Consider the following 27791-nt stretch of genomic DNA (forward strand, 5'->3'; position numbering starts at 1 on the left):
ATACCGTTGACCTTGTCGATCGTCGGCGGGAATAATTTGTCGTCCGGTGACCGGCGAAGTCATGCCTTTATTTGAAACTCTCATGGTCATTTCAAGCACTTATTTAAGACTAACATACCACTTCAGGTCCTTATTTGACAGAAAGTTCACTTCAAGCTCTTATTTGAGAAAATGATGGCACTTCAGGCTCTTATTTGGAATTTTCCCTCAACTAGATGGTAATATAATATTATTTATCTCATCTTGCTCCGTGAAATAACATCTAGGCACGTATTTTTCCTATATAACTTTTTAAAATCATGGGTAAATATTTTTTTTTGTTTGATTTTCCATTCATTTTTATCATTTTGGTAATATTAATTTATTTATGGTTTTTTTTGCTAACTAAAGCAACTTTATTGTGAGAATTTCTTCAAGATTTATCGAAATTAGAGGTGATCGGTTCTAAGGCGGGTAGGTTCCAGACCTGGAACTTAAAACCTACTCTATTTGTCCTGGAACCTGTTTTGGAACCTACCATGTTTTTTCGATATGGTTTTAGGGTCTACCCAAGAACCTGTTTTTCTTTTGTTCCTTTTCTGGTTTCATTTTTTCCAGAAAAATAATATGAGTAGCAATGAAACGATTTAAAGTAAAAGATGAATAATTAAAATCACTATTCACCAAAAGCAACAATCCCTAAGATGAGCAATAAAAATTACTATCCACTAAAATCAATAATTCAAAATATAGTAATAGTATGATCTACGGTTTTTTTTAACACATGCTAAAAACCGGTTTCAAAATCGGTCTAGGTGGGTCTTCACCTGGCTTTGGACCAGTTCCAACCGGTTCCCAAAAAATGGAATTGGTTTTCGGACCAGTTCAAACAAAATCGGTTCTCAGACCTGTTTTTCGGGTGGTCCAGTCCGGTTCCCAGGTAAACTCGGTCTGGTTGCACACCCTTAACCGAAATTCATATAATACTAAAACTCCTTCAAGCGTTCATTAAAAAATTTACTATGGTCGTTCAAATTTATTCATGTCAATTAGAAGTTATGGGAATTTTCTTCATCCACTCTAAAGTAATTAAATCGAAATAATCTTTGATGATTCATTTAATTATATATGATTATTTAGAATTTAAAGTAACATGCCCTTAATTTTGTTTTATGTGGTTGTTGGCGTGTAATTTTTCAAATATAAATACCAAAAAGAGCAAGTGCTAATGACTATTGAAATTGTCCCTACACAAAATATAGCAAAAATGCAACTAGATAGCGTAATTATTACACGAGTCATGTCCTAATTTCTGGAAAATCAATGAGTCTTCCCCATGGAGACATCGAATGGTGTACCTAATACAACCACTGGCTCGATCTCTCTCACGATTATCATGTGTGATAGCTTCCATAGAAGATACAATCTCAAGGGGATAAGAATAGTGCAAGTGTCATAATTTTCGTATGGCACTCACTTGAGTGTCATAACTTTTTTTTTTCGCTCATTTAAATGTTACATTAGAGTAAAATTGATCATTTGGCACTACGTGGATTTTTTAATTAATTTTCCATCCGACGTGGACTTTTTTAATATTTTATTTTTATTTTTATTTTTTTTATTTTTCCTTTTTTTTCAAGGCTGGCAAAGGTCGCCGGTGACCCTCGCCGAAGGCTTCACCCTCTTCCAAACTGGGCGAGGGCCGCCTCGCCATCGGCCGGTATGGCCGCGAAGACCCTTGGCGAGGCCATCGTGGCCAAGGGCAAGGCGGCCCTTGCCCAATCTAGGTGAGGCCTTCGCAGCCGGCGAGGGTCACTAGTAACCCTTGCCGGCATTGAAAAAGAAATTTACAAAAAAAAGAAAAAGAAAAAGAAAAAGAAAAAAGAAAAAATTCAAAAATTTCAAAAAAAATATTAAAAAATTATCCATGTCAACTCCGGCGAAGCCACATAGGATGACAGGCGTCCACGTTGGATTTTCCGGCGAGGCAAATCGCTGATGGCACTCAAGTGATTAATTTTTCAAATTTGTGGCACTCAAGTGAGCGAAAAAAAGCTACAGCACTCAAGTGAGTGCCGTACGAAAGTTATGACACTCCTAGTGTTTTTATCCCCAATCTCAAGGGTGCACAATGAGTTTTGACATGTTGACGAGATTCTGATGTTGATATGTTGTACTCGGTAAAACTCCATTGAATTCATGACAAGAGAATGACCTTGATCAACTCTTGTTTAGACAAAATTAATTGTTTTATTTGTACAAACTCTAATCCCACTTGGATTGTAATGACTTTACTAATTAATTTGCTAGCATGGAGAGTATCTGAAAAAAAAAAAAAACAGGTACATCGTACCTGTTCATTTTCACTATGGAGGGGACGGCTAAAAGAACTGTCTCCCGAGCTGACAAACACAAATGCCTACCTTACATTGTATCGAACATGTTGAACTTTCGTATATCCTATTTGATATTTCGAATTTCGAGACCCACATCCCGTCGAGATGTAACTTCTCGCAATCATGTATTTGCAAAGATTTTAGTTTGTTGAAGCTCGAGGCTGGATCCAACATCTTATCTGAAGATCTTCATCCTTCTATGCACAAGGCTTCCAATGACTCCAATCTCCCTCGAATCTTAACAAGATTATGACACCGCCGTAGATCAAGTTTCGTGAGCTTCTTCAAGTTTGATAAATTGGGCAATCTCTCAAGTAGAGGAAGCTCACCTATCTTTAACGTCAACAAATTCTCCAAACCTTCAAAGCTTTTTATCTCAAGTAGACCCTGACAGTACCACAAATGAAGTTCAGTGAGCTTTTTCAAGTTTGGTAGATCAGGTAATCTCTCACAGCAGCGGAATTTCTATGAGCTTCAAAGTTCTGAGATTCGCCAAGCCTTCAATGCTTTGGACGTCAGTTAGATTATGGCAGTGCTCCAAATGCAGGTCATTGAGCTTCTTTAAGTTTGATAGATTAGGTAATCTCTCGTGTGTATTCAGATCTTTAAGGTCCACAATTTCAAGATTCTCCAAAACTCCAAGGCCTTGAACACCGGTTATTGTTTTGACCAAAAAAAAAAAGACACACCGGTTATTGTCGAAGATACAATCCTTAGCTCTGATAGTTCCTTCAAGTTCGATAGATCTATCGCAGTTTCCAACGAGTGGGATGATTTAATAAGCAAGCATGTTAAACTTGATGGAAGCCTAGGTAGGGACCGCAGGTTGGAACAAACAAGTTCAAGTGTCTTAAGCTGAGAAAGAAGACGAATATATTCATGAAGGGCAAGTATGATTTCACTGGACAACTTCAAAGACTCAAGATTGCACAACCTTCCAATCCACCATAGCGACGGATGCCGTACGAACTGAGAAGATTCTACAGATAAAGAATCCTCTCTGGCCAGTCGAACTTCTCCGATTTCCAAATCCAAATCTACTAAATTTACCAGATTTGAGAGATCTGGAAGTGTCTTCATTGATTGAGTAGAAATATGCAGGCCAATCGGGCTTTCAGGAAGTCTTGGCACTTGACATATACTAGTATTTGTTAGTTCCAAGATCCTCAAATTTAACAAGCTCTTAGATACCAAGAGGAATTGCCCCCTTCAAACGCCGACAGAACTCGGCATCTATCTCTTCCAACTTCTCCAACATTCCAATTGCGCCAGGTAAAATTCTTATGGAAATACTGGACATCCTTAGTACTTTCAAGTTCTTCAAGTTCCCAAATAAGTTGGGCAGCTCTGCAATATGCGTGTGGGAAAGGTTCAACTTAAGTAGTGATTACAATTTCCCAATCGAGTCTGGAAGTCCCCTTAGCAACTTACACTTGCTTAGAGACAAGTGTTCAAGCTTTCGGAGCACTCCAATCTCTCGAGGGATTTGACTAATTGAAGCATGTTCCAAAGATAGCGTCAGTAGAGATATCAAATTTCCAATTGATCTGCAATTATTTAGTGATGGACATACACAAGCACTGAGAGTCTCCAGCTTTTTCATCCCCTTCCATTCTGGAATTTCTCGTATAGAAGTGCCGTCCAGTAGAAGTTCCTTCAATGATTCCAGGTTATCCATCTCTTCTGGTAACTTGCGGAGTTTAAGGCAATATCTCAAGTTCAAAAATACCAACTGCTTCAAATGCCTGATAGATTTGTCAATCTGAGCCAATCTCCCACAGTTCTCGAGGATTAAGTGCTCTAACTTGATATTTGCGGAGAAGTCAGGAGTACTATGCAAGTGTACACAACCAGTCAAGCTCAAAACTTTTAAATTCTCTGCCATCTGTAACGGTTAGATAAAATTATATGAAACTATGGATCAAAGAAAGAAGAGGCAGCTACGAAAATGTTCTAGTTTTAACCCGAAAGAATCTTACCTTGATGTGACTCCAACCATCCCAACTTTCTGACAGTTTACTCAATGACAGATCGAGAATGACTATGTTCATCATGGAGAAATTGGTGAGCTTAAGTTCCAGGGGAAAATGATGCCACGATAGCCATCTCAACTCGGAAAGCATTGGCATACTATTTTGTAAGTTGTCTGGAAAATCATTTGAAGGCCAGTTATCCTGGACAACCCTTACTTCAAGGTATCTTAGATTAGGTAATTTTTCAAACTCCTTGTTTGCAAAGTAGTATTGCAACTGACGGTCCAACTTTAGGCAAAGAGCTTCAACTTTTTTTGTTCCCTGCAACAGAAAAAGCAATAAGGGCAAGCCCATGATATCTATTCAAATTAATATATTGAACAAGTATAATCTTCTTTCCTTATAAAAAAATTTAAAACTAAGCATTAGTATTACCTAAAAACAAGTTATAACAGCAATCACGGGATGAGAAATATCTTCCCTTGAATATTATTAAGCACACAATCACAGTGAAAAGGCATGAAATTTGTCAGCTTGATGGGGATAAAGTAATTGAAATGCAACTATACCTTCTTCATCAGCACGTCCAAAGCTTCCTCATGATTCCATAATCGAGTTTGTTTCTCTAGTTCCATGTTACACTCTCGACGAACAATGTCTCTATCAAGGTTTCTTAGATGATCATGCATCCATAGCTTATTGTCTTCACCGATTTTTATCATAGACATTTTCTCCAGGACTTCAAGACCTTCCTCTGGGAAGAGATTGGAATCGTTCCACATGTGGAGCACTATCCTTTTATCAAATCCAGTGAAAAGACAAGCTATATAAAGAAAGATATGCTTTTGCCAATCATCCAAGGCATCATAACTTATTTTCAACTTTCTTTTTACTTCGTCGTGAGGAACTTGTTCAACTTCTTCAATGTAACATCCCAAACATCTTTGCTTTTGCCTGAGAGATGTGAACCTATAGCCTCAAGAGCAAGAGGCAGACCTCCTGTACTTTTGACCAGTTCTGTGGAGAAAGCAACATGGTCATCTGAAGGGTAATTTCTTCCAAAAGCATGTTTGCAAAATAGTTGAAGAGATTGATTGAAGTTCATGCCCTTAAGCTCATATGTATAACAAATCTTAGGAACATCGACGATACCCCTGTTTCGGCTAGTTATGATAATCCTACTTCCTAAACTGAACCATGCAGGTTTTCCTACGAGTGCACTCAAATGAGTCCTCTTGTCAACATCATCATGTAGCACCAGAACCATTTTACCGCCTAACCTTTCTTTTATTGTCTTAATTCCTTCGTCAACATTGCTAATGTTTGACCACTTTCTTTTGAGAACGTTGCAGATAAGCTGATTCTGCAAACGTTGGATGCCCTTTAGCTCTGAAGTTTCCCTGATGTTAGAAAGGAAGCAACAATGTCCAAAATGATGTGAAAGCTTGTTGTAGATGATTTTGGCAAGAGTAGTCTTTCCAACACCCCCCATACCATGGACTTCGAGAATTTTAATATCCTCCAAATCACCACACATTATTTTATTGATTTCCTTTACATGATTTTCAATTCCAACCAAGCAGCCGGTCACCATCAGATAAGCCGTTTGCAACTCATCTATAACTGTCCAGACAATTGTCTTTACTAGTTCTCCTTCACGTCTAATATGAAGGAAGGAAAAAGGTAAACAAAATTAGAAGAACAACATAATATTATAGAAACACCCCACAAAAATTACAACCCACAAAATGATATACCTAATGATCATCGAATTAGTGTCCCATCCATGAATATTGGCAACGTGGCTGAAAGCAGCTTTCCACTTGCTGATAGTGTTCTTATCAAATTTCTTCTCATGCGAAAGAAAGGCTTCCCCAAAAGACGCAATTTGAGGACGGACCTCTGCTGGAGTAAAATCATAGAAAATGGGCATAACCTTCTGTCTCCTTGTTTTACTACACTCTACCGTTTGGACCAACTCATTAAGACACCATTTACTAAAGGCATAGCCCTTAGAAAATATGGAAATTGCAATTTTTGAAGGGCTGACAGCTTCAAGCAACTTTGGACCAAACTGCTCTCCAACTCGCAGCTCTTCATCGTTTTTAAAGGAAATCTTGTTGGGATCTTGGCATCCAAATCCCATAGAATTGAATGAAAAGTGTGTGGATGAAAGTGTCCCACATAGGATAGAAGAGGTGAAGGGAGATGGTTTATTTTGAGGAGTCTCTCAAATGGGTTTGGGCCCCAAGGGATACTCCACTTTTGTGGAAGGGAGAGGACCTACGCCAAGCTAGGTCGGTCCCCCCCCCCCCCCCCCGCGCGCGCCGCCGTCCGGCCGGATCCATTCTCTATCGGTTTTTTTATTTTTTTTTCCGAACAGACACGTTGTTAGAAATTAATTAATTAAATTTTTTTTTTGACAAATAAACATGTCTGTTCGTGAGGTTCGGTTCGCCCGAACGAAAACCGCTTCGGTTCGAGTGAGCCTTCGCGACTGTTCATGAACCGAACCGGTTCAAGTGAACCTTCGCTACTGTTCACAAACCGAACGGGAATCGCAACTCTTCATTTTCGCCATTTTAATATGACCGAACAGTTTAGTTCGGAGGAGTGACACTTCGTGGCATTTATTTTTCCCTCACTCTACACATTTTTCACTTCGTCATTTGTCATTCGTGCGATTGTCCATGCAAAATTGCATTCGAAGGAGTCCTCTGAATACGTACCGCTTCAGAGGAACGAGATCCGTTCTATCTTGGGAGGCGATTGTCCAATATCCTCGGGTACTGATTGAGGGGCCAAATTCGTCTTAAGGACACGACGTTACTTCATTGGGCTCGGATCAACATTCTGTTTATTTATTTGTACTGCTTTCAGGTTAGTTTTCTTGACATTTGATTTCAATTTCTGCTATACGAACTTAGCCGATTACAATCTTAAGATGAATTTTCATTGAAATGTTATTCTGTTTTCAATTATCTTCGGTTCTGTTCGTATAATGATTTGCATGGTCTGCGTATTCTTATGTGTTGTTCGTTGAGTTTTTCTGTCGAATATCTAGATTGCCGTTCCTTTAAGTCGAACCTTTGTTGTTCGTATATTCGCTTAGTTTTTGACGAATTTCTATCACATCGTTCAATTCTGCTTGTGTTGAAATTCTATTACAATATTCGGAAATTTCGTATTCAGAATACGATTCTGTTCATACAATTTTTCGTTACAATTTTTCAATTCTGTTCGTGAACAAATTTTTCGTTTCTATTTATATTAAAATTTTCAATTCTGTTCATGAACAAACAATTATGTTCGTAGTCATATAATTTCGATTCTGTTCGTGGTCATATAATTCCAATTCTGTTCGTGAATATGTTCTGTTTTTGTATTTCAGAAATGGCTTCGACTTCGACTCCGGTCAACCCTATTCCGAATCACGGAGAAAAGCCAGAAAAGTTCAATGGTACGGATTTCAAGAGATGGCAACAAAAGATGTTGTTCTATCTCACGACCTTGAACTTGGCTAGATTCCTCAATGAGGATGGTCCTAAATTGGATGTTGGAGAGATAAATAAAGAAAATGTTGCTGCTGTGGATGCATGGAAGCATTCTGACTTCCTGTGTTGCAACTATGTCCTCAACGGTCTGGACAATACTCTCTATAACGTCTATAGTCCGCTAAAAACGGCTAAGGAGTTATGGGATAGTCTGGACAAGAAATACAAAACCGAAGATGCCGAATTGAAGAAATTCATTGTCGGTAAATTTCTGGACTTCAAGATGGTTGATTCAAAGACCGTCTTAAGTCAGGTTCAAGAGCTTCAAGTGATTATACATGATATTCATGCTGAAGGAATGACTCTAAGTGAGACATTTCAAGTGGCTGCATTCATTGAAAAACTGCCGCCATCCTGGAGAGATGTCAAAAATTATCTCAAACACAAGAGAAAGGAGTTGTCACTTGAAAACTTGATTGTTCGGTTGAAGATTGAGGAAGATAATAGGCTCTCTGAGAAGAAAGTTGGGAAGAACCTAGAGGTTTCAAAGGCCAATGTTGTTGAAGAATGATCGAAACCCAACAAGAAGAGGAAAATGCCTAGCAAGTCTGGAGAGGGATTCACCCAAGGCCTGAAGAAGTTCGTTGGCAAGTGCTACAACTGTGACAAGTCTGGACATCGAGCCAAAGACTGCAGAGCCAAGAAAAGACAGAAAACTTAGGCTAATGTGGTGGAAGAGATTTCCAATGGTGTTGATGATATCAATTTGACTGCTATGATATCCGAGTATAATATGGTGGGAAACCCCAAGGAGTGGTGGATTGATACTGGAGCAACTCGTCATATCTGTGCAAACAGATCGATGTTCTCATCCTACACAACTGTAGGGGGTGATGAAAAACTTTATATGGGAAATTCATCAACCTCTAAGGTTGAAGGTGTCGGAAAGATTGCTCTGAAGATGACATCTGAAAAGATTGTGACACTAAATAATATTCTGCATGTGCCAGATGTTCGCAAGAATTTAGTGTTTGGATCTCTCCTTAGCAAGAATGGCTTCAAGTTGGTTTTTGTATCTAATAAGTTTGTACTATCCAAAAATGAGATGTATGTAGGAAAGGGTTATCTGAGTGATGGTTTGTTCAAGCTGAATGTAATGACTATTGTAACTAAGGATGATTTGAATAAAGTTGCTTCTTCTTATGTGCTTGAGTCTTCTAATATTTGGCATGCTAGACTAGGACACGTTAACTATAAGTCGATAAAGAAATTAATGGATATGAGACTGTTGCCGAAATTTGACTGTCCAAGTGAGAAATGCCAAGTGTGTGTTGGATCTAAATTTTCTAAGCCTCCTTTCCATTCTCTAGATAATAGAGTCTCAGAACCTTTAGATTTAATACACACAGATATATGCGATATGAAATCAATACCGTCAAGAGGTGGTAATAAGTATTTTATCACATTTATAGATGACTGCTCGAGGTATTGTTATGTTTATTTGCTTAGTAGCAAAGATGAGGCCGTGAATGCTTTTAGAATTTATAAGTCTGAAGTTGAAACTCAGTTGAATAAGAAAATTAAAATAATAAGGAGTGACAGAGGAGGTGAATATGAATTTCCTTTTGAGGAAATTTGTACCGAGTTTGGTATCGTTCACCAAATGACTGCTCCTTATACACCACAATCAAATGGTGTGGCGGAAAGAAAAAATCGATCCCTAAAGGAAACAATGAATGCATTGTTGAACAGTTCTGGTTTACCGCAGAATTTGTGGGGGGAAGCTGTCTTAACAGCAAATTTTATTTTAAATAGAGTACCCCACAAAAAGACACAACAAACTCCCTATGAGAAATGGAAAGGCAGAATGCCTAACTTGAATTATCTCAAAGTGTGGGGGTGTTTGGCTAAGGTTGCGGTTCGTAAGCCTAAAAAGATTAAGATAGGACCAAAGACTGTTGACTGTGTTTTTATCGGATATGCTCAGAATATCAATGCATATCGTTTTCTTGTTCACAAGTCAGAGATCCCAGATATACATGTTAATACGATCATTGAATCAATGGACTCTTCGTTCTTTGAAAATATATTTCCGTATAACATAGTATATGAGCCAATTGATAATAATAAGAGGCCTCGAGATACCATATCTAGAAGTGATCCAATGGAGGATCAACCTAGACGTAGTAAAAGACAAAGGACTTCCACGTCTTTTAGACCTGATTTCTTAACGTATCTGTTAGAGAATGAGCCTCGGACATTCAAAGAAGCTGTGACTTCGCCAGAAGCCCCGTTCTGGAAAGAAGCTATCAATAGTGAAGTTGAATCCATCTTGTCAAACCATACATGGGAATTAGTTGAACTTCCTCCTGGTAATAAATCACTACAATGTAAGTGGATTTTCAAGAGGAAAATGAAAGCAGATGGTGCTATTAATAAATATAAGGCTGGACTTGTAGTAAAAGAATACAAGCAACGAGAAGGTCTTGATTATTTTGATACTTATTCACCTGTTACTAGAATTACATCTATAAGGATGCTAATTGCCATAGCAGCGGTGTATAAGCTTGAAATCCATCAAATGGATGTGAAAACGGCTTTCTTAAACGGGGATTTGGAAGAAGAAATATATTTGGAACAACCTGAAGGGTTCATTGTTCCAGGACAAGAGAAGAAAGTATGTCGGCTTATCAAGTCACTCTATGGATTGAAACAAGCACCGAAACAATGGCATGCTAAATTCGATCAAGTCATGTTGTCGAATGGTTTTAAGATTAATGAGTGTGATAAATGTGTATATGTTAAGAACACTCATAATGGTTTTGCCATTTTGTGCTTATATGTAGACGACATGCTTATAATGGGCAGCGCTAGTGAGGTTGTTAAGGCGACCAAACGCATGCTCACAAGTAAATTTGATATGAAAGATATGGGGATTGCAGATGTTATTTTAGGAGTTAAAATCCATAAGACATCTAGAGGATTAGCTCTATCACAGTCCCATTATATTGAGACGATTCTTGGAAAGTGCAAGAATCTAGATATTGTACCAGTAAAGACTCCGATAGATGTTAATTTACATCTTTCAAAGAATACTGGTGAAAGCAAAGCTCAAAATGAGTATGCTAGTATACTAGGCAGTCTAATGTATGTCATGAACTGTACTAGGCTGGACATAGCTTGTGCTGTGAGCAAGCTAAGTCGATTTACAGTTAGTCCAAATGAAAATCATTGGAAAGCTATGAAACGTTTATTGGGCTACTTAAAGCATACTCAAGATTATGCTTTGCATTAAACAGAATATCCAGCGGTACTTGAAGGATAGTGTGATGCAAATTGGATAACCGGCACTAAAGACACAAAATCGACAAGTGGATATGTATTCACACTTGGGGGAGCGGCAGTGTCTTGGAAATCATCCAAACAAACTTGTATTGCTAGATTCACTATGGAATCAGAATTTATTGCTTTGGATAAAGCCGGTGAAGAAGCAGAGTGGCTTCGAAATTTCTTGGAAGATATTCCTAATTGGCCTAAATCAGTGCCCGCTGTTTGTATACATTGTGACAGTCAAGCGGCAATAGGAAGGGCAAGGAATGTCATGTATAACGGTAAGTCTCGACACATACGTCGAAGACATGACACAATAAGACAACTTCTTTCTAGTGGAATTATCACCATTAACTATGTGAAGTCAAAAGATAATGTTGCGGATCCATTGACAAAAGGCCTAACTAGAGAGATGGTTGCGAAAACATCAAGGGGAATGGGTTTAAGGCCTATAAACAAGTCATCATAGCAGAAACCCTACCTAGTTGACTGGAGATCCCAAAATCTAGGTTCAAAGGGACAACTAAGTTATGAAGACAGTGTAGAGTACTGTCAAATTTTTTACTCATTCCTAGATGAAGACCGTACTAATATGTGAAGGTTAAGCAAAAGTTTTTAATGATTCTGAATTGAGTATGTGATATACTATATGTTCAGAAATCACCTATGTGAGTGTGAAGTGAGGGCCGCTTCTGTGAGAATTGAAAAGGCCGAATTCTCTAAAACACTCATGAGACCAGGCGGTGTTCATGGCCAAAACGAACACAACAGTGAGAACCAATTTTGTTCGAGAAATAGTTGTGTGATTTCTATTGTCTAGGCTTACACGAAAGGTCGACAGTTCAAAGACATCAAGTCTACTGATTGACCGAGTAAGTCCGATAGGTTTCATTAAGGAAAGTTCAAAGTCTCAGATTACTTATCCTGATGCAACGTTTTCTCATGGAATAATCGCACATTGCATCTCATGCATACACGAAGAGTCATGATATCAGAACTTCTCATTCATGTGGGGGATTGTTGGGATTTTGGCATCCAAATCCCATAGAATTGAATGAAAAGTATGTGGATGAAAGTGTCCCACATAGGATAGAAGAGGTGATGGGAGATGGTTTATTTTAAGGAGTCTCTCAAATGGGTTTGGGCCCCAAGGGGTACCCCACTTTTGTGGAAGGGAGAGGACCTACGCCAAGCTAGGTCGGGTCCCCCCCCCCCCCCCCCCCCGCGCTCGCGCTGCCGCCGCCGTCCGTCCGGCCGGCCGGGTCCATTCTCTATTGGTTTTTTATTTTTTTTTTCCGAATAGACACGTTGTTAGAAATTAATTAATTAATTTTTTTTTTGGACAAACAAACATGTCTGTTCGTGAGGTTCGGTTCGCCCGAACGAAAACCGCTTCGGTTCGAGTGAGCCTTCGCGACTGTTCATGAACCGAACCGGCTCAAGTGAACCTTCGCTACTGTTCACAAACCGAACGGGAACCGCAACTCTTCATTTTCGCCATTTTAATATGACCGAACAGTTTAGTTCGGAGGAGTGACACTTCGTGGCATTTATTTTTCCCTCACTCTACACATTTTTCACTTCGTCATTTGTCATTCGTGCGATTGTCCATGCAAAATTGCGTTTGAAGGAGTCCTCTGAATACGTACCGCTTCAGAGGAACGAGATCCGTTCTATCCTGGGAGACGATTGTCCAATATCCTCGGGTACTGATTGAGGGGTCAAATTCGTCTTAAGGACACGACGTTACTTCGTTGGGCTCGGATCAACATTTTGTTTATTTATTTGTACTGCTTTCAGGTTAGTTTTCTTGACGTTTGATTTCAATTTCTGCTATACGAACTTAGCCTACTACAATCCTAACAAGCTAACAAGCTGTTGTAGAGGAAATCTGTAATGCATGAGCGAGTATCTGGCCCTCTAAAACTCAGGAAAACATCATAGTCATATCCAGAAGAGATGGAGGTTGATGATGGAGAGTCATCCTGCTGATATAGTTTTTCCTGTTTCGGCAGCGTCATATCAGGGATTTGCGCTGAATTGTGGACACTTGCAGTAGTAGCTTCTACACTGCCATTATTAACAGCGGATGAGGATGCTGAGTCACTGACAGAAGTTACCTTCATGTTTGTTTCTGTCACAGCTGCTATTCTTTCTTCCCACTTCAGAAATTCCGTGTTCTCACCTGTTTTATGAGAAATCTTAAGCAGTAATGGTCATTAAGAAAATTCAAGCTATTGCAGTTCACAAGGAAAGTTGAAGGAAATATATTCTGTTCAAACAGAATTTTCCTTAAAGTCATAAATTGTGGTAATATGCAGCCTATTCCTGCAGAAAGTAGCTTCAACTTGTGAAATTTTGAGGCTAAAGTGCCTTTTTATGAGTACATTTTCTGTAGATTTTCAGCTAATTAAAGGAAAATCAAGAAGTAAATTATGTGGTAGTTATTATAAGAGCTTTAAGTGGTAACATTACCAAAACAATCCTTCATCTGAGGGATGACTGTCTATTTCATGTGTGTTGTATAATGCGTCTCACCAATTGGTCACACTGTTTTTTGGCGACTCCATTGCTGGACTGAACTAGTGGAACTCAACTCTAAATGAATAAGTTGTGAAAAGCGAGTAAGGGTAGTTAATTTCAATTCAGGTACATGTGCCAGACTACGTTTTAAGTCGGGAAATTTCATAGCAGTCTCTGGTCCACAATATAAAATGAATGTCAAACATTTCGCTGCGACTAGAAGCATGCAAAAAAAATGAAGACAGTTGCTGTTTGAGGGCCAGCATTTTTGGGGGTTCAATGATATTTTGTGTCGTAATTTCATCTTGAGACAGTTCAAAAGAAGGCATCATTTACTCCACCTGAGCCTCAGAAGGAGGAAGAGGGGGAGGAATAGAAGAAGCCTGAGGTGAATTATTCATAATAGACGATGGAGGAGTTCCTGAAACAAGTGAGTTAGGAGAAGAAGCTTGAGGAAGGGGGTCAAACGGGACTCTATTAATACTGTTCAATGATGATGCCCCCTTTGATTGGGGAGGAGGTGGTAGTGGTGGAGGAGGAGGAGGGGGAGGAGGGGAAGCCAATAATGATGTCTGGGATTATACAGAGGAAGAAGATAATGAACCTGTGAGATCAAACAGTGAGAATGACTGACCATTTCCTTCCACTGTGGTGCCATATTGTCAATCGAACTCAAAACTTGGTGAATTGTCGGGTGATTTTGTGGCTAGTTCAAAACTTCCAAAAGATCCCTCAAGAGCTGAATGAACTGAAGTTTCTGACAGCAAAGGTGGCGTTGGCGGCAGAGTTGAGCTGGACTGAGTGTTGGGCTGTACTGGCAGTTCTCGAACTTTATTCTCTTCAAGACTTGAACAAGCATCACAAGATAATGTTATAGAGTGGATTGCTCGCCCTTCAGCTGGCAGTTCCTCGGGTTCAATCTTTGTCAAGCTATTCTCTATTCGGTTCTCATTTTGCTCCTCATCGCTGGACAAATAGACCATTACGAGAGAAGTAGCACCATCCGGTTGCGAGAAAACAATCTGCTCATACATAGAAAAGATACACGAATTGCTTTCCAGAAAAAAAATGAAGTCAAATAACAGATGATTAGTTTGATGTCTAACCAGTACCTCTGCCATAAAATCCTTAGGATACCGATCCTGGCGATCCCACAGGAAATCCATACCATCAAATTCAAGCTTCAGAACATTATCTGATATGAATGCAGTGTTAAACATTGCACGAAACATTGATTCTCCATGTTCAAGATCAGCATCCAAACTCATACACTCGAGCACCACATCACCTTGAACATTACAATGGATGTTCAATTTAACCGTTTCACTGTCTGCCTGCACTTAAATCTATAAACAATTAAAATAGTGAACTAGCATGATATCTATATTTTTTCTTAAGCATCCGTGATGCATGGGTGAACTTACACTCAAAATGAATGGATGTATGAGGCATGTGCCAAACAATTGGTGCTCGAGAAGGGATATTTATTTTCTTATATACTTGTATTCCTCAGAGAGTTGTGGTCGATACTAACTATAAAGGCAAACACTATTGCCAGGAAAGCAAAAAAAAGAAAAAGGAAAAAAGAACGATAGCCTCAAAAAAGAAAAAAGAATGATAACTCATCCTTCTAATTAGACTGGACATAAGCATCTATGAAGTTTAGAGATTCTAAACGAGATTCTCCGGTCGTCGCACTGTGGTCATATACTGAAGTAGCATTTGACTACAAACCTGGAATTAGAACAAATGCATCATTTCGCCAAGAGGTGTCGGCCACGAAAATGGCACACCCGGGAACACCATGTACAGAAACCGAAACACGTAAATGGAGAAGTTATCGATTCGCGCACCTGGTTTGGAATCTATTGAACATGACAAGGAATTTGCGACGGTTTCCAAACACGAACTCAAGTGCTTCTCCCCTATACCCTTTGCCGGAACACTGACCTAATGAGATTGCCACTCAGGAGAAGAAATTCCTCTCTAGATTCGTATGTGAGTCAAATTGTGTATCATTAGGTTAGATAAGAGACTTGAGCACTATTTATACAGTTTTGAACCACGGGCTCTCTTATTACGGGTCGGGCCGTACTCGGCTCACACTAGCCAGCTCCATATTAGACTTATTAAGAACCCACATATCTCACTTTTATTAGACCAAATTAATACAGTTAATCTCAATTAATAAAGCCCACATTAGGAAATTTCTTACATTCTCCCACTTGGGCGATATTAATTGAAACAGAACTGTGTGCGCACCCTTATGTTGGTCTAGAGATTATTCTTAAGAGTCAATTTGATCCCATAAAGTCTCGAACACCAAATCATGGCAGTAACTACATGTACTCACGCAAAGCCTTCTATGGTCATGAGTGCTTTCAACTTTATTGATATGGATTCAATATGGTAGTATGGCAAATGGACAATACCTCATAATGAGTGATACTGTGACATTTCAAATTTTGGCCCACTTGGTATTTATGAAATGCATAATTTTAATAACGTACTTGTAGTAAATCTCGCCCAGACTTGATCACTCTTGGGACACTAACCAGTAGGGAAAGGCTAATTAGGGATCTAGATTCGTGCGACCATAGAACCTGACCATGGACTGACTTTCGACCATAAAGATTGTCGAGGTGATATTTTGGGCTAATATAGACCGATCTAAGGATGGTCATGGATCGATTTGCGAATGTCGTATAATTGGATCGCGGGTGATTCCGCCTCGCCAGAATACGAAATTTGCGAACGATCTCAAACCTATTCCAAACGATCGCGTTCTTTAGAACTAGTGATTGATCCTCGCAATTATATAACAATCGAGGTCGCCATGGCTCAAGTGAACTTAAACGTGGCTCGATTTAGTATCGACCACGGGTTGAATATACGAATTTTCCCGAAAGCCACCCGTTAGTTTGAGATACGCTCAAGTTGCGTTATTTGGAGTTAGTCATTAATTAGAGACCGAGTTTGGGTATCGAAAATTTTGAAAGTCATGACAGAGTAATTGGACGACGTCGTTATTAACGTGGTCAGTCTTGGATTTGTCTGGATTCATCAGAAAACTGTAATTTTGACAGGAAGTGAAAAATGACTGTTTTGCCCTTGGGATTTTGTGAAGACCAAGTTTAATATGAGAAGGGCATTTTGGTCATTTCATACCAACTTTAAAGATAAAAATTTTTGGACGATTTTGCCCCTGCACTTTTTGTGAAATTTCAATTTTTCCCTTGGATATTTTGATGGGAATCGATCTGGGCCGTCGATTTTAAGATAACATCGAATCGTGGCCGTCGATTAGAAATTAGAGAGAGGGGTAGGATGGTAATTTTCTGGGGGGGTAGGCTATACTAGGCTTTTCTTTTCTTTTTCTTTCTTTTCCTCTCTCTCTCTCCCCTCATTTCTCACGCTCAACTCTCCCTCTCCCTCTTCTGGCCGAGAACTCCCCCTCCTCCTCTCCCTCACGTGAATTGGCCAACCGGCCAGCCAATCGCCGTCCGTTCGTCGCCGTTCCGTCGAACCGTCGCTCGCCCTTTCACCGTGTCGCACCACCACCGCCACCGTTGTATCTCTCCCATGTTTTCCACCGTGAAACACCCTCACCAGCTCCCATCTCAGCTCAGCACAGCCGAGAAAGCCAGCAGCCTATCGCCACCGTTCGCCGCCGCTCGTGGCCGCCGGTACCCCTCATCGTGTGACGCCGCCGCCGCTGCTGTTTCTCTTCTATACAGCCACTTGGTAGTGCTCAAATCTTGCTTGGAATCACAAGTAAGTGATAATCTAACCCTCGCCTAGGATAACGGGTAATTTCGGGTTAGTTCGGGCCCGTTTTAGCGAGTTTAGGGGTTAATCGTGGAATAATGATTGGACTGATTTGGCTGAGTGGTTTGGGTGGAATTATGATAATTTATGAGGTGGATTTGAGGTTAGAATTGATTGATTAGGCAATCGGAATGATTACGGGTGATTATCGTGACTTATTGCGTGAAAAACGGGCCTAAATGTGCCGATATAGTGATTTTTCCGTGGTGGTTGAGTTGCTGTGCATATTGTGGCTGAATTGGTGCATGTTTATGTTCGAAATGTAGCGCATGCTGGATTGGGATTGTTGGTAGGAGTACGACGCCCTTGAGTGGTGTAATTTGGCTTAAAATGCAAAAATTCGCGTTAAATTGTGCACGTGCGAATTGAATTGGTAAAATTGTGGGTTAGCATGGCTTATGGGTGGCTTGTATATGTTGGATGACGTGTGCGAATTGGTCATATGAAATTGGCATGAGATTGGATGCCGATGTGTTGCATGGCCATTCAATACCTTGAGGCATTTTTACGCGGGGTCCAGATAATAAATGGAAAATGTGTGCACGTGTGATAACATAATCCCTGATGCTTTTTACGCAGGGAATTGAACCCGTCCTGAGGCGTGTTACGCGGGACGATGCTCGATTTTACCGGAAGACCGCCAATCTGATGCGTTTTACGCGGGTTGTGCCGTAAAAAGGAGATGGTGTTGCGCCTGAGGCATGTTACGCGGGCTAGAGACACTAAGCCTGAGGCGTTTTGACGTGGGCTATAGAAGTGTTGTTCAACCTGATGCGTGTTACGCGGGTTGTGTTATAAAAAGGGAGATGGTGTTGCGTCTGAGGCGTGTTCATTTACGCGGGCTAGAGACACTGAGCCTGAGGCGTTTTGACATGGGCTTTAGAAGTGTTGTTAGACCTGAGACGTGTTTACGCGGGTCAGAAATGAATTGGATGCGTGTGCTCGAGTGAAATGGGAATCGTATGATGTTGTGTTTGTTATGCGAATGTGAGCATGAATATGGTTTGATTGGTATTATTGAGTGCGACATGGTGTTGGTTTCTGGTAATAATGCTTGAATTCGCATATAAGATTTCGTGTGTATCAAGGTGAGACATTTGTGCCTGCTATTGTTCTGGCTTGATAGGTGTGTGATTTGTGTGCTCGAACATGCCCAGAGATACGTGTTAACCTAGGTTGGGTTTAGGGTGTTGCTTACTGAGAAGTGTTCTCACGGTTTTATTTAAAACCATTTAGCCGATCGAAGTTCCAGCGGAGTCGGGAAACAAGGACAATCCGATTGAGATCAATGCTGAGTCCAAGTCTTCAGAGGAACAGACTGGCATCGACGAGACTGATTCTGAGTGGACCCCCTCTAGGCCGAATAGAGGTTAGTTAGAAGTTAGGGGTTGGACAGTTTTGAGAGGCGCCCCTTTTTGGTGGTAGTATTAGTCTACCCGATGCCACTAGTCCCTTTTTGATATCGGCGGTTGTTGGTGCAGAGGTTGCTGGTTATGATGGATTGTAATGGATATTGTATATATTGCGGTGTAATATAGTGCTTGGTGGTTTGGTGATTTGTCTCTCCCTATTACCCCATGATTATATTGTCAGGGTTTATGTTTTCGTTTCCGCCGTGTTTGACTCTGATATGTTAGTTTGGGTCGGCGACGTTTCCTGAGACGTCGCACTAATTCGACCGAGCTTGGGGTGTCGTGCGCTCGTCGGGATTCGGGGCGTGACAGATACTTCATGTGTTTTCCATTTTGTTAGTCCAAATTCTCTCTCCTTAAGTGTCACAAGACCTAGTGTGTCATCAGATAATATCCTTCATGGTTCCAACGAACCTGCATATGTCTTATCCTTATAGTTAGTTATACCTTATGTGTAAGAAGACATATCATTAAGGCTAATACTAAGAATGCCCCTAGCCTGTACTCAAGATTTACACAATGTCTCGAGATTTTCATCAGATATGTGTACTCAACTTGATAATATACATTCACAAATACCTCATTGAATGTAAAAGAGTTGATACATATCCAAATATTACAAAATGTAACAAAATCATAAACAAACTTCATAAGAGCAACATAAAAATAAACAGCTCCCGCTAATTAACAGTATCCCACGATACTTCTAAGCCCATGTTAATGACATGTCGTTCAAATACACAAGGGCGAAGGCTTTTAGTTAGTGGATCTGCAATCATATCATCTGTCGAAATATGCTCTACTGTAATGTCACCATTCTAAATTGTTTCCTTTATAGTCAAGACATTGATCTCCATATGCTTTGACCCCTTGAGACCTCTATTATTGTTGACAAACAATACTACAGCTTTGTTGTCACAGTACAACTGTATAGGCCTATCCACAAAATCAAATACGGTCAATTCTCTAATGAGGTTTTGGAGCCAAATAGCTTGAGTAGCGGCCGAAAAGCATACTACAAACTTCACTTGCATGGTAGAGGATGAAATAGATTTCTACTTCTCACTTTTCCATGATACTACACCTCCCGCTAACATAAAGATATACCCTGTTGTCGACTTCTTATCATCCTGATAGCCAGCAAAGTCTGTATCCGAATACCCTACTAGCTGCAGGTCCTGAACATGTCTGTAAATCAGCATATAATCTCTTGTTCTCTTTAAGTACCTCAAAACCTTCTTGGCAGCAACCCAGTAATCGCGTCTTGGATTTGACTGATATCTGCCTAGAAGTCCATTGCAAAAGCAATATATGGGCTAGTGCAAACTTGAGCATACATAATACTCCCAAGTGCACTAGCATAAGGTACATTCTTCATTTGGGTTTTCTCAAATTTTGAATGAGGACACTGTGACAGACTCAACTTGACAGGAGCAATTCCTGGCTTGCATTGTTGCATGTTGAATCTTTCTAAGAAACGATCAACATATGCCATATGAGGTAAACCCAATGTACGACGAGAACGATCTCTATGGATCTCAATGCCAATGATAGAAGATGCCTCCCCAAGGTCTTTCATATCAAAATTCTTTGACAACATCCGCTTTGTCTCATGCAGTAAACCAAGGTCACTGCTCGCAAGCAGGATATCATCCACATAGAGTACAAGGAAAATGAATTTCCTCCCACTGACCTTGCAGTATATACACTGATCTACTTTGTTCTCAACAAAACCGAATGAAGTGACAACACTATGAAACTGCAAGTACCATTGTCTAGAAGTTTGCTTGAGACCATAAATAGACTTTTTCAATTTACATATAAGCCTACCTGAATCATCTGCCGTAAAGCCTTTGGGTTGCACCATATAAACTTCTTCATTAAGGTCTCTATTGAGAAAGACAAATTTAACATCCATCTAGTGTAACTCCATATCAAAATGAGCTACCAATACCATGATCACTCTGAAAGAATCTTTAGAAGAGACTGGAGAAAAGGTTGCTTCATAGTCTACTCCTTCTCTCTAAGTGAAACCCTTGGCTACCAGTTTGGCTTTAAACTTCTCAATCTTTCCTTTGGAGTCCCTTTTAGTCTTACACACCCATTTGCAGCCAATGACTTTATGACCTTCAGGTACTTCAGCAAGTTTCCAAACACCATTATGCTTCATAGACTGCATTTAATCTTTCATTGCATCCAACCACAATTCCTACTGAGGATAAGAAACAGTTTCCGCATAAGTCACTGGATCAGCCACAAAACCGATATCGTAGTCTTGGTCTCCTATACAAACTAAATAGTCCGTGGTATAGCTGATCGTTTCTCCCTAGTGGATCTCCTAACTGGAGCAGCAATAACCTCATCCTGCACTCGAGCGGCTTGAGGAACTTCATCAGGAGCTGTCTTGACAACAGGATCCTGAGTCTCAATATGTTTAGTCTGTGGTGTGGGAGTCTCCACAATTATTTGTATGGGAGGAGAAAACGATGTAACATTATCCACCGTACTATTATCCTCAATAGTCTGTGAGCAGCTACTTTCTTTGGCCACATCAAACTCCAGAAACTTTGCTGTTTGTGATTCCACAATTCTTATGCATGCACAGGGATTATAGAATCGATATCCCTTTGAATGATCCGGGTAAGATACGAAGTAACACCGAGTGGTTCTGGAGTCCAACTTACTTAATGTTGGATTATATAACTTTACTTCTACATGACATGCCCAAATCTTAAGATGATTTGAGCTAGGCTTACGTCCAATCCATAGTTCAAAAGGAGTCAATGGAACAGCTTTAGTAGATACACAATTCAGAATATACAAAGCTATTTTCAAAGCTTCACCCCACAGAAAATCATGTAAATTTATCCTACTGATCATATTTGTCACACCCCGATCCCCACGAGCACGCAACATCCCGCCTAGGTCGTTAAGTATGCGACATCCCAGGGCTTGTCGCCGACCCAATCGAATCACAATGATAACACAAGCAAAAGCAAAAAAAACTTTTGGCACTAAAGTGAGAGCCGTATACAACTTTTGGCACTTCTAGTGTGACATTCTGAATTTCGACCCACTTTCGGGATTTATGAAATAATATTATCATCAATGCACTTTCTGTTATATCTCACTCGGAATTGGCCATTCTTGAGAATACTAACCGTTAGGGAATGGCTAGTTAGGATTTCGGTACGCACGACCCAAGAACTCGAACCTGGATCGACACTTCGACCATAAGAATTGACGAGGGGATATTTTGGGCCATTATAGGCCGATCCAAGAATGATTATGGAACAATTTAACAATGTTATACAATTGAGTCACGGGTGATTACATTTAATCGTTGTATGCATTCCGAACGTTCCAAAATCAATTTCTAACGATCGTGTCATTCGGAACTAATGATTGACCCTCGTAATTACATGACAACCGAAGTCACCATGGCTCGAGTAAACTTAAACGTGGATTGATATCAAATCAACCACGGGTTGACACGCGTAAACTCTAAAAGCCGCCAGTTAGTTTGAGATACACGAAAGTTGCGTTTGATCGATTTTGGCCACGAATTGGAATCCGAACTTGGGTATCGAACTTTCAAGGATATCAAAATTATTATATTGGACGACGCCGCGTTAAGCTCGCTTTATTATCGGTTTGCTCAGAAATTCTCGAAAAAGTGAAAATTGGCTCGGAAATTGGAAAAGATGATTTTACCCCTGTGTGTTCTAGAGTTTATTTGTTGAGTGGAAGGACATGTTGGTCTTTTTCCCCTAGTGGCCGAAAATCCTCTTGGACAACTTTGCCCTTGCCCTTTTTGGTTATTTACATAATTGCCCTTCTAGAAACCTTTTGCTAGATGCATTCCTAGCCCTTAGATCAATACTTGGGCACCAAGGACTCATCCTAGCCCTCCATTTTGAGAGATATGTTCAGCTCTCTCTCTCTCTCTCTCCTCATTTCTCCCTTGCTCTTTCTCTCTCTTCATTTTTCTCTCTCTCTCCCTCTCCCTTGGCCGAGACACCCACCACCACCGTCCACCACCTACCAGCACCTCACGCCACCACCCTGGACCACCGTGGACCACCGTGAGCCGACCCCAAGCCGCCGTTCACACCCGGAGCAGCCACCGTTCGCCGGATCGCCATTTGGGCCGCCGCCGTTCGCCGGAGCTCTTGGCTTGGCCGGGACTGGTGCTGCTGATTTTGGCTTAGTTCTTAGCTTAAATCAGTGGTAAGTAACTCCCTAAACCTTGATTAGGTTAGTAGGTTACCAATGGATAGTGTTTAGGGGTTGTTAGGGTAATTTAGGGGTTATTTTAGGGGTTAATTTAGGGGTTATGGTAGATGCTGAATTAAGGATTTGTTGGTGGCTGGATTTGATGATTATATGGCTGATTTGAATGTTAAGATAGGTAGATTGTGTGACTTGATCTTGAGCATATGTTTAATGTTGTTAATTGTGCTTAATTTGGCTAATTATGGTTGTTTATTGGTTGTTTTAATTAAATTCGTGGGTTAGTCTTGTGGCTGCAATAATCATGTGGTAGTGGCTGAATTGGATGATTTGGACATTGATCATATGGCCCCCATTGATTCTAGATTGGTTAATGTTAATTTTAGGGCTTAATTAACATGATTATGTGCTAATTTTGATCGTACGGTTTAGATTAAATTAGGATGTGATATAATTGATCATATGGCTTATTAGAGATTTGAATTTGATAGTGTAGCTTTGATTGACCATAGCATGGCTAATTAGTTGATTATGTGTCGATTAAATGTCTAATGACGATCGTGTGGTGGATTAGTTGTTTAATGCCGATTGCATGGTTAAAGTGTTTAATCGTATGGTTAATTTATTTAATCACGGCTGAGTAGTTGACTATGGCTTGATCGTGTGGTTGGAATGATGATTTCGTGGCCTAGAACGAAGATCGTATGGTTGAAATTGACGTTCAAAAGAAAACGAGTGCGATTCATGGCATAATTATTCATAGTAAATTGCACGTCATAAACACTTGCATTGGCTAATTAAGGAAGATTAAAATTGGCAGTGCATGGTTGTTTACGTGTATGGCCATGATGAGTTCCGTCTAAGACGAGTTTTAGACGATGCCCGGCGGAAGTTCGGATGCTGTCTGGTACCCGACTTGTCGGGGGGGTTCGATCCCAGACATTGCCGATCGTGGTGGCGGCCGGATCGATGCTCCTAAATGGAATGCCGTCCGTTACTCGACTTGTCGGGGGAGGGGGGGGGGGTTCGATCCCGGACGTTGCCACGCCCAAAGTAGTGGGGTGATGTCTGGCTATGCCGGAAGACCGGCGGGAGTTCGGTGTGACCTATGGTGGGTCGTTAATAATCTGGACAACTTTGAGTGTTATGTGCATATGGCATGCTTTGCACTTGATTATGGGATAAAATCGTGAGGCACGGTATGGGACGGGCCGAAGTGATTTCATCTTATAATCGAGACTTGTGTGAATAATTGAGTATGTCTGGATTATTATTATTGCTGTTATGCATATTGATAGTATGCCATGGTTGTGATGCAATTCGAGATTTTGCATAATATGTAGTACCATTGTTCGTTTGATAGGAACTTAACCTATTGGTTAGAATTGCATGATTAGGGTGCCGGAGGTACGTATTGCCCTAGTCAAGGCTTAGGCAGTTTACTTATTGAGATTTTATCTCATTCCCCGTTGTTAAACATTTCAGTCCCTCGACCTTGACTATGACTGAGCCTCCGCTACGTTTCGGGGTACCAACGGAAACGGAGCATTGGGTGACTGAGTACCCAGTTGGTGAGGATGGAGCACCGCCAGGATGCTGTGGAGGTTTTTGATAGGGTTAGAAATCCCTATCTTTTTGGAGCTCCTCTTTTGAATAGAGTAGTGGAGCAGATCGACCACCCTATCCCTTTTTGAGTATACGTGGTCTGAGTTTGTGACCTTTAGGAAGGCTTTTATATGTTATCGCTGTATGTGACATTAAGTTTATAAAATGGTTTGTTGGTTTGTTTAAATTGTCTCTCTCTATTATCCCGTTTGAATGTTTGTTGAATGGAGTGTTCGTTTGGCTTCCGCGTATATTCTCTTATTCGATGGTAGCGGGTCGGCGACGAATCCTGGGAGTCGCATTCTTAATGACCGTGGCGGGATGTTACGTGTTCGTAGGGTACGGGGCGTGACATCTAGTGTTCTTCTCTCAATTTTTAACAGTTTAACACATTAAAAAAGTGAGAACTCTGTTGCTAAGACATTCAAAGCACTAAGACAACTGTGACTGCCTCTAGCTCCTATCCACAGATCCAGCAAAGTTTTACAAACATCTAAGTTGAAAAAGTTTTGTACTAGAAGCCAATAAATAAATGGGAGAGCAAATGGAGTCATACCCGGCAAACAGATACAATTAACATTTCATGAATAATTATAGATTATACTGATTGCCAATAAAATCAGAATTACCTGTTTGTAATGTCTCACATGCTCACTCCTTCTGGGTGTTGAGAACAGAACTTCGGGAGTTTGATCAGCAACCATAAATGGGCCCCGTCCAATGACCTTAACAATAGGACGACATCCCCTTTCAGCATCCTAACGAGGAATGAAATTAAGTATAATACTTTTTATCACAAGCCCCTTATCTGGCGGAGGCCAATCTGAACCAGCATTCTGTGTAGAAACATAGTGGAGGTATCTCAGCACGGAAGGCAACGGATTCAGTTTCGATGTCAGCTGCAAGAGTTGACGGGGTGCTTTCTTGTAAATCATGTCGAGTGTTTTCTGCTCCCCATCCTGCTTATTCTATATAACAAAAGAGAAGCCGACATGAACGCCAAAACAGGCCATGCGCCCCTTTCAGAATGCATCAACAGCACGTTCTGTTTCGTATCGGATGACAGCCATTCATCGGCACATTTCAAGAAGTTGTGGATAATCTCCAGTCTTGGTATAGGGCAACCTCCATAATGTTGAGGGAGTTCAATGACATTTATATCATGTTCAGACAATAATTTAGCCATTTGGCTTTGGTTCTCTTGCTCTTCAAAATTGAGCGCCATTAAAGAAGCAGCAGGAAATTGTTCTTGGAGATTTGTAACTATGCCCTTCATGTAACACTTATATTCGTCATCCTTGGTAATTTGGCCAAATAAAGACCAATCCATGGTGAGACAGTAATCGAACACTGCATCGACAGCCATATGTAAATCACTATGTGCATAACATTGCCGTACAAATAAAAAGGTAACAGGAGACATCTATCATCAAGTATTTAAAGACAGGCTTGACGCAAAGGCTAGAAAATATTTTTTCATTAGATATGGTTCTAATTATTTTAGCTATCAATTTTTTGATAAACAAAATAGGAAAATAATAAGAACTAAGGGTGTTACATTTAATAAAAATAAGTTGTACATGGACAAATTTGTGCTAGAATCTAAAGTGAGGAAACAAATAGAGGAATAGAGAGAGTTGACACAAAGGCTACAATTTTTTTTTTCATTACATATGGTTCTAATTGTTTTAGCTATCAATTTTTGGATAAGCAAAGTAGGAAAATAATAAGAACTAATCATGTTACATTTAATGAAAACATGCTGTACAAGAAGAAATTTGTGGTAGAATCTAGACTGAGGTAACAAATAGAGGAATAGAGAAATTCAATTGGAGGGGGTTTCTACGAGTGTTTTGGTTAGAAAACATGAAACTATTGTTATAAACTCTTATAAAAACCAGAATAAGAACCACCCACACCTAAACCATTTTAAGAAGATCTAATGGAACTTCAAAACTTATACAGAGTTATTCTCCATATGTATTATTTGGTTTTGACCGGTCCTGGCTAATTAGAATCTCTTCAAAAGCAATGTAGGTTAAACGATTCAATCTAGTAGGAGTTGGCGATGCAGGTTAGAAATTTTTCACCAACTGTCGATCGTTAAATAATGCATGTCTAGTAGACTTTTTGCTCGAGTTCTCCTTTTCGACTGGTAACTCTCAGCAGTCACAGAAGAGCTGTGGGTTGTGGCACGAACTAATCACTGTCCAGTACATGAGTTTCCCTTGAGTGATACGAGAAGTAGACTCATAATTGGCAGACAAAGTGTAACATCCCGAATTTTGACCCATTTCCGGGATAGATGAGATTGATAATATTCTCATTTGATTTTAGTATGTCTCGCCCGGAATTGAGCGCTCTCGTGATACTAATCGGAAGGGAATGGCTAACTAGGAAAACGGTACGTGGACCAGGGAACCGATCGCGAATCGGGCACCGGTTCCGAGAAACGACGAGGAAATATTTTGGGCCAATGTGGGCTGATCCTAGGAGGGTGACGGATTTAGTTTGGCCAATGACGTACGATCGGATCGCGGGTGATTCTGCACGACCGAAAACACGCGTGGCGAACAAATCCCGAACTAAATCCGAACGATCGTGACCTCCGGAACTAGTGATAATTCCTCGCGTTCTCTCGGTAATCAAGACCGTCACGACTCGAACAACCCTAGGTCGATACGCGTAACCCCGAAACAGCCGCCCGTTAGCGAGAGACCCTAAAATTGTAATTGAGCGATTTTGATCGCCAAATTGAATCCGGACTTGGATGTCGATTTTCGTGGAAGAATGCGACTATTTTGCGAGGACAACGTCATTTTTGAGTGGCCAACTATATTTGGGGTCGGTACGGTTGAAAAATGGAAATTTGGCCCGGAACCGGAAAATTACGATTTTGCCCCTAGGCCTATTATTAGTATTCCGAATTTTGGGTAAGTGTTGGGTAATATTTGGATATGTTAATGAGTTATATCAGCCCAAAAAGATTGGACCAAAATGCCCTTGGATATTTTGATT

The 27791-nt window shown here is 40.4% G+C and overlaps 1 pseudogene; it reads right to left on the reverse strand.

The window, feature by feature from the left end:
* Positions 1-2345: 2345 nt before the first annotated feature.
* Positions 2346-25541, reverse strand: LOC115691493 (disease resistance protein L6-like; annotated as a pseudogene).
* Between the last annotated feature and the right edge of the window lie 2250 nt (positions 25542-27791).

Source organism: Syzygium oleosum, unplaced genomic scaffold (assembly GCF_021117445.2).
Source record: "Syzygium oleosum isolate NSW1041296 unplaced genomic scaffold, Sole_v2.1 Sole_v2.16, whole genome shotgun sequence".
Taxonomy (NCBI): Eukaryota; Viridiplantae; Streptophyta; class Magnoliopsida; order Myrtales; family Myrtaceae; genus Syzygium; species Syzygium oleosum.